This window comes from Petromyzon marinus, unplaced genomic scaffold, assembly GCF_048934315.1.
Source record: "Petromyzon marinus isolate PM22_M1 ecotype Great Lakes invasive population unplaced genomic scaffold, UKy_Petmar_22M1.pri1.0 PM_G_Scaffold_17, whole genome shotgun sequence".
NCBI classification, from domain to species: domain Eukaryota; kingdom Metazoa; phylum Chordata; class Hyperoartia; order Petromyzontiformes; family Petromyzontidae; genus Petromyzon; species Petromyzon marinus.
The window spans coordinates 2,593,458-2,601,277 of NW_027422728.1; the positions used below are offsets into that span (position 1 = coordinate 2,593,458).

At 51.0% G+C, this 7,820-nt stretch overlaps 1 pseudogene; it reads right to left on the minus strand.

The window, feature by feature from the left end:
• Window positions 1-777: 777 nt before the first annotated feature.
• On the minus strand, window positions 778-5,160 carry LOC116936984 (putative RNA-binding protein 46 pseudogene; annotated as a pseudogene).
• Window positions 5,161-7,820: the final 2,660 nt, after the last annotated feature.

Here is a 7,820-nt window from a genome sequence, read left to right on the forward strand (position 1 = left end):
CACAGGGTGACACCTGCTGACATGACAGGGTAACACCTGCTGACATCACAGGGTGACACCTGCTGACATCACAGGGTGACACCTGCTGACATGACAGGGTGACACCTGCTGACATGACAGGGTGACACCTGCTGACATCACAGGGTGACACCTGCTGACATCACAGGGTGACACCTGCTGACATGACAGGGTGACACCTGCTGACATGACAGGGTGACACCTGCTGACATCACAGGGTAACACCTGCTGACATGACATGGGGTAACACCTGCTGACATCACAGGGTGACACCTGCTGACATCACAGGGTGACACCTGCTGACATGACAGGGTGACACCTGCTGACATGACAGGGTGACACCTGCTGACATGACATGGGGTAACACCTGCTGACATCACAGGGTGACACCTGCTGACATCACAGGGTGACACCTGCTGACATCACAGGGTGACACCTGCTGACATCACAGGGTGACACCTGCTGACATCACAGGGTGACACCTGCTGACATCACAGGGTGACACCTGCTGACATGACAAGGGGTAACACCTGCTGACATCACAGGGTGACACCTGCTGACATCACAGGGTGACACCTGCTGACATCACAGGGTGACACCTGCTGACATCACAGGGTGACACCTGCTTGCATGACAGGGTGACACCTGCTGACATCACAGGGTGACACCTGCTGACATCACAGGGTGACACCTGCTGACATCACAGGGTGACACCTGCTGACATCACAGGGTGACACCTGCTGACATGACAGGGTGACACCTGCTGACATGACAGGGTGACACCTGCTGGCCTGGCAAGGGCTTAACAGGTACAGCCACAGAGGTAACAACCAATCAGGGAAGGAGGCGCATTTGGGGCAAAGGCAACAGGTGGGGCTAGCCGAGTTACTCCGGTAACCTGCTCAAAAGGTTCCACGAGAGGGCGTGGCCGGAGGCGGGGCCTAGCCACGCCTCTGGCCACGCCCTCTCGTGTAACCTGCTCCAAGGTTTCACGAGAGGGCGTGGCCGGAGGCGGGGCCTAGCCACGCCTCTGGCCACGCCCAGTCCACCTTGATGGTCCGGCCCCATAGCTGCAAGTTGATTCGAAGGAGCTTCCGCCGGGCCATGGCGGCCGCATGATGGCTCCGGTACTCGATGAACGCGTAGCCTCGGTTGAGGGTTTTGTCCCGGTAACAGACGCTCATCGTGACGTCCACCACGCCCTCCGTGGCACCGCTCATCGCCATCATCACCTCCGCTCGCTTCTTGTCCTTTGGCAGCGCCCCAATGAAGAGGTGGCGATTGTCCACGCTGAAGTGGACTCCAATGCGGCGTCCGGGACGGATCTCGAATTTGTTGAGTTTCTTGACGGCATCCGTGGCTTGGGCGAGCGTCGCATAGGTAGCGAACGCATAGCCGCGGGTCTCTCCGCTATAATCCATCATGAGGCGGAGCTGGTAGAGCTTCCCCACCATCTCCAGCACGGGCACCAGCTCATCCTCGTAGAGGTCGCGCGGGATCCCCCCCAGAAACACCTCGCAGCCATGGGCGGGAGGGGGCCCCTGCCAGTCGGGCGGCGGTCCGAACTTCCTCTGTCTGCTCTCCTGGACGATGCTGTACCCCGTGCGCAACATGAGGTCCAGCAGGACCTTCATGCAGGCCATGCCGAGCACCGATGGTTTGGCTACTACGGTGGTGCTGGGGCAGCGCCTTGGGGCCCGGTGGAGCCCTTGACACTCCGCGCGGTCGCCTCGTGCCGACAAAGCCACGGGGGGAATCAGCTCCTGAAAAGCCAAATCCCCGGCAGGAACTCGCTCGGCCCAAACCTACAGGCCAGCAGTGAAGAGAGGAAGAGAGAGAGAGTGGAGACGGATGGAGAAAGAGAGACGCGTTTGTTCTGTCCATGGGCCTAAATGTGTCGTTAGCGTAGCCTGTGCAGTATGCATACAGCGCTTTTGTCAATCCACTGCTCGATGAAGCCCTCCCCCACATTGCGCAGAGGAAACAAGAAACACAAACTCACACGGTTCCCGGCATGCGTTTGTTTGTCCTCGGAAATGTTCACCGAGCGATGAGTTTGCGTTTCGAGCGGCGTTTGACTTCGCGCGGTGAACTTCGCCCGTGATGACATCACTGGGCACGACAGGAGAGGTCGGCACTGACTTTTAGCGCCGTTTTTTTTCTCCCCATCCAATAGTCCATGAGACGCTTCAAAATGAGACCGTTTTGCCGGTATCAAAGTATGACAAAATAAGAATAGATTTGATCCTTTTTTGGCAATAAACCGGGTGTTTAGATGTTCAAACACCAAACAGAAACCTTCTTCAATGAATCTTAAGATCTGTTTTATTGCCAGAAAGGATACAACCTATTCATATTTTTTCATAGCCCATGAGATGTCTCCTTTGTCGGTACCACGTGAGGTGGCCTAAATTGAGCAGTTTCAATTTCTCTACGTGGCCAGTGATAAACAAATGCAATAAGTGAGACTATCAAGTAATTTACTTTCATTTTCCATCCAAATAAATGGGTACGACTTAAGTTTTGCTACCTTAGGTGGTACCGAGTTCTGCTCTGGACCATGAGTGGGCCGTTTAATCAATTTTGGCCAGTTTTCAACATTGTTAGGTCCCTAACAGCAACAGAGCTGTTGTACTACAATTGTGTTCATATTGGATCATCTTTACAACAGAGCAGACATGCAGACAGAGCTAATGCTTAATGCTTTCAAACCCTCATTGTTGAAATGTGAGTTTACTTGCAAATGGAAGCACAGTCCCAAATCATGACCGCAGAATGGTTGGAGCGAGTTGTTGGGGAGGGTGGTGGGTCTGGGGTTGAATTGCCATCATCAAAGCAGCACACGCCCCCCACCTTATGAACCACACAGAGTAATCACGCGAGCCAGACGTTGTATAGAAATGATTATTGTTGTTAGTGTAGCGTTCACCAAAACGATCCAGCATATGTTTTATTTGGTCACGCCATTCATATTCAGATATTCATTTTGCTTGTGTTTCAGAGTGGGCCGATTCATCTTTGATCTCATGAAGATGCCAAATCGCAAATAGGTTTTGATCAAGTTGCTAAAAGGATACAATTTTTAAATGGATATTTTAAATCAATGGAGTGCATGTTTTACAATTCACGCAGCTCAATAACGAAATAAATTATATCGCATGGTTTTAATTAAGTAAAATATTTTATATATATGAATTTATAAATGTGTCATGAATTATGGTGATGAATTTTGATTTGACCATCTCTTAAATAACCGCAGTTATAATTAGAGCTGGGATATCATCATATTTCTCAAGTCGTCGATCACTCAACCAAATATATCGGTTTCATTACTCGACAAATTGGAAAATAATTAGTTTTTTTTTAAAATGTGTCCGCATATGTGCCACTGGATGGGAGGTTATGGGCGCGGCATAATCAGTTGTATCATGCTGGGCGTGGCTTGTAGGGGGTTTCCTACCTTCGGGAAGCGTGACGCTGAAACGGTCGCTGTTTTTTAATCCACCCGAGTTACTGACCACGCGTTCCTCTGGTTAAGGAACCTTCACGCAAACTGCGGTCATCCTCGCAGTGCCTTTTGGCTCAGCCACCGAACAAAGACGGTCACGGTGTCGCACGCTGTCAGGTGTGTTTCTGCAGCCGCCTGGAATACTTTTTATTACTATATTAGGAAGCCACTGGAGCTATGCACATTCACATCTAGATTTAAAACTCATTTCTTTAGAACTGCTTTTTGTGTTCTAAGCTCTTTCGGTAAAGTCATGTTGAAGGGCAACAATAAAATAATAAAATATATAAAACACAATAAAAATTCTCACGACGTTTCGACCATAACACAAACGGTCATCATGATTTTTATTGTTTTATATATATTTTATTACTTTATTGTTTCCCTTCAACGTGACTTTACCGAAAGAGCTAAGAATATGAATTTCTGCAGTCACGAAAGCTTTAAATCAAAATGTAACTGCTTTGTGTTTAGTCTTTCGTCCTTCCCCCACATCTCTGATTGGCACGGTTAACTACCGTACAGCGTGAAAGAAGTTCAACAACATACATGCACACAAAAGTTATAAGTCAATTCACATAATCGACTAATCATATCAGCTCCTAGCTATATTGCACTCTTTGTAGGTGAGTAGGTCGGTAGCTGCACTACTGTTGTGACATTGCCTACACGATTAACTCTGCGGTGGCGAATAGCGTGAATGGTGTGTGTGTGTGATAATTATACATGACGACAGTGGTGTAGCTTGTACAGAATAAGTTAACACGATTTTTAATTTAGAGAGCATCTACATGCAACCGAATCTCACGACGCTATACCACAACAGACGCGTGCACCTAACCGGTAACAACGAGGCGTGATATTTGTCTGGTATTTTAAGAGAGAGACGGCCATAGGCAGAGAAGAGGAGGAAATGTATTTAGCTTGGACGTGGACAGATGGTTGAGGGAAGTAAGTTCCAGATCTTGGAGGCAGCAAGAGGAGAAGGCGAAGCAAAAGACGAACCGAGGGTTGACCTCTACACAAGGAGAAGGTCAACTCGCCGCTTCGATCAGAAAGCTTCGGCTCCTGCAGCGCAGAGCGCACGGAGGCGGTGCCTGGTGTAAGAGGGGAGATGAGGCTTGCACGTTGGAACCGGCGACAGTTCAATCTACATTCAGAGACGTTCAATTTGTGTACAGGATACATCACGTGAGAGCCCGGAGTGCAGCGGAGGGGGGCGAGGCTGATTCATTCGGCCTCAGAGGAACGCCGTGACCCTCAACCGGTCCGTCATCAGTCTCAGCCGTGGTCTATCCGCTGCGGGGTGAAGGGCACCCCCCTTGTTAGTTGCTCTCGGTACTGCAAGGGCCACGTTACACTTCACTCCTGCGTCATGAAGCGATCCCGTAGCTCCGTCTCTACACGGGTTGGGCCAGACGTGGGCAAAGGACGGCCCGTTGGGCTTTTTAATCCGGCCTGCCGAACTTGTCCAAATATTATTATTGATGTTGTTGTTAAATTAAATTTTACCTTGCTCCTGTAATGCCCCCGTTTCCCAGATTAGACGGCGCACTTTGACCGGGAGTGCGGTAATTGTTCTGGGCGCAGGCCTCAGACGTTTTCGTGATGTTTGATCAGTCACGTTATGACACGTTTTTGAATGGTTCATGTTCGTGCAATTTGTTGAAATTGCCTTGCAAATAAATGCTTTGCTACCTTTTAAAGGCCAAATCCTTTCACGTAATGATTTTTGACACCATCATTTATGTTAGTTCACACAAACGCTCCATCCACCACCATCACCACCAATATCACCACCACCATCACCACCACCAGCATCACCACCACCATGACCACCACCAGCATCACCACCACCAACATCACCACCACCAACAGCACCATCACCACCACCAACATCACCACCACCAACATCACCACCACCACCAACATCACCACCACAAACATCACCAACATCACCACCACCAACAGCACCATCACCACCACCAACATCACCATCACCACCACCAACATCACCACCACCGACATCACCACCACCACCAACATCACCACCAACATCACCACCACCAACATCACCACCACCACCACCACCACTAACATCCCGACCACCACCAACATCCCCACCACCACCAACATCACCACCACCATCACCACCACCAACATCACCACCAACATCCCCACCACCACCAACATCACCACCAACATCACCACCACCAACATCACCACCACCACCAATATCACCACCAACACCACCAACATCACCACCAACATCCCCACCACCACCAACATCACCACCAACATCACCACCACCATCACCACCACCATCACCCCCAACATCCCCACCACCACCAACATCACCACCAACATCACCACCACCAACATCACCACCAACACCAACATCACCACCACCACCACCAACATCACCACCACCATCACCACCACCAACATCACCACCAACATTCCCACCACCACCAACATCACCAACATCACCACCACCACCAACATCACCACCACCAACAGCACCATCACCACCACCAACATCACCACCACCAACATCACCACCACCACTACCAACACCACCACCACCAACATCACCACCAACATCCCCACCACCACCACCATCACCACCACCAACATCACCACCACCAACATCACCACCACCACCACCAACATCACCACCACTAACATCCCCACTACCACCAACATCACCACCACCACCAACATCACCACCACCATCACCACCACCAACATCACCACCACCAACATCACCACCAACATCCCCACCACCACCAACATCACCACCAACATCACCACCACCAACATCACCACCAACATCACCACCACCACCAACATCACCACCACCAACACCACCACCACCAACATCACCACCAACATCCCCACCACCACCAACATCACCACCAACATCACTACCACCATCACCACCACCAACATCACCACCAACATCCCCACCACCACCAACATCACCACCAACATCACCACTACCAACATCACCACCACCAACATCACCACCACCACCAACACCACCACCACCACCAACATCACCACCATCACCACCACCAACATCACCACCAACATCCCCACCACCACCAACATCACCACCACCAACATCACCACCACCAACATCACCACCACCACCAACATCACCACCACCAACAGCACCATCACCACCACCAACATCACCACCACCAACATCACCACCACAAACATCACCATCACCAACATCACCACCACCACCAACAGCACCATCATCACCACCAACATCACCATCAACACCACCAACATTACCACCACCACCAACATCACCACCACTAACATCCTCACCACCACCAACATCACCACCACCAACATCACCACCACCACCAACAGCACCATCACCACCACCAACATCACCATCACCACCACCAACATCACCACCACCACCAACATCACCACCACTAACATCCCCACCACCACCAACATCACCACCAACATCCCCACCACCACCAACATCACCACCAACATCACCACCACCAACATCACCACCAACATCACCACCACCACCAATATCACCACCACCACCACCAACACGACCACCAACAACATCACCAACATCCCCACCACCACCAACATCACCCCCAACATCCCCACCACCACCAACATCACAACCACCAACATCACCACCAACACCAACATCACCACCACCACCAACATCACCACCACCATCACCACCACCAACATCCCCACCACCACCAACATCACCAACATCACCACCACCACCAACATCACCACCACCAACAGCACCATCACCACCACCAACATCACCACCACCACCAACATCACCACCACCACCAACACCACCACCACCAACATCACCACCAACATCCCCACCACCACCACCACCACCAACATCACCACCACCAACATCACCACCACTAACATCCCCACCAACATCACCACCACCACCACCAACATCACCATAACCACCACCAACATCACCACCACCAACATCACCACCAACATCCCCACCACCACCAACATCACCACCAACATCACCACCACCAACATCACCACCAACATCACCACCACCACCAACATCACCACCACTAACATCCCCACCACCACCAACATCACCACCACCACCAACATCACCACCAACATCCCCACCACCACCAACATCACCACCACCAACAGCACCATCACCACCACCAACATCACCACCACAAACATCACCAACATCACCACCACCAACAGCACCAACATCACCATCAACACCACCAACATTACCACCAACATC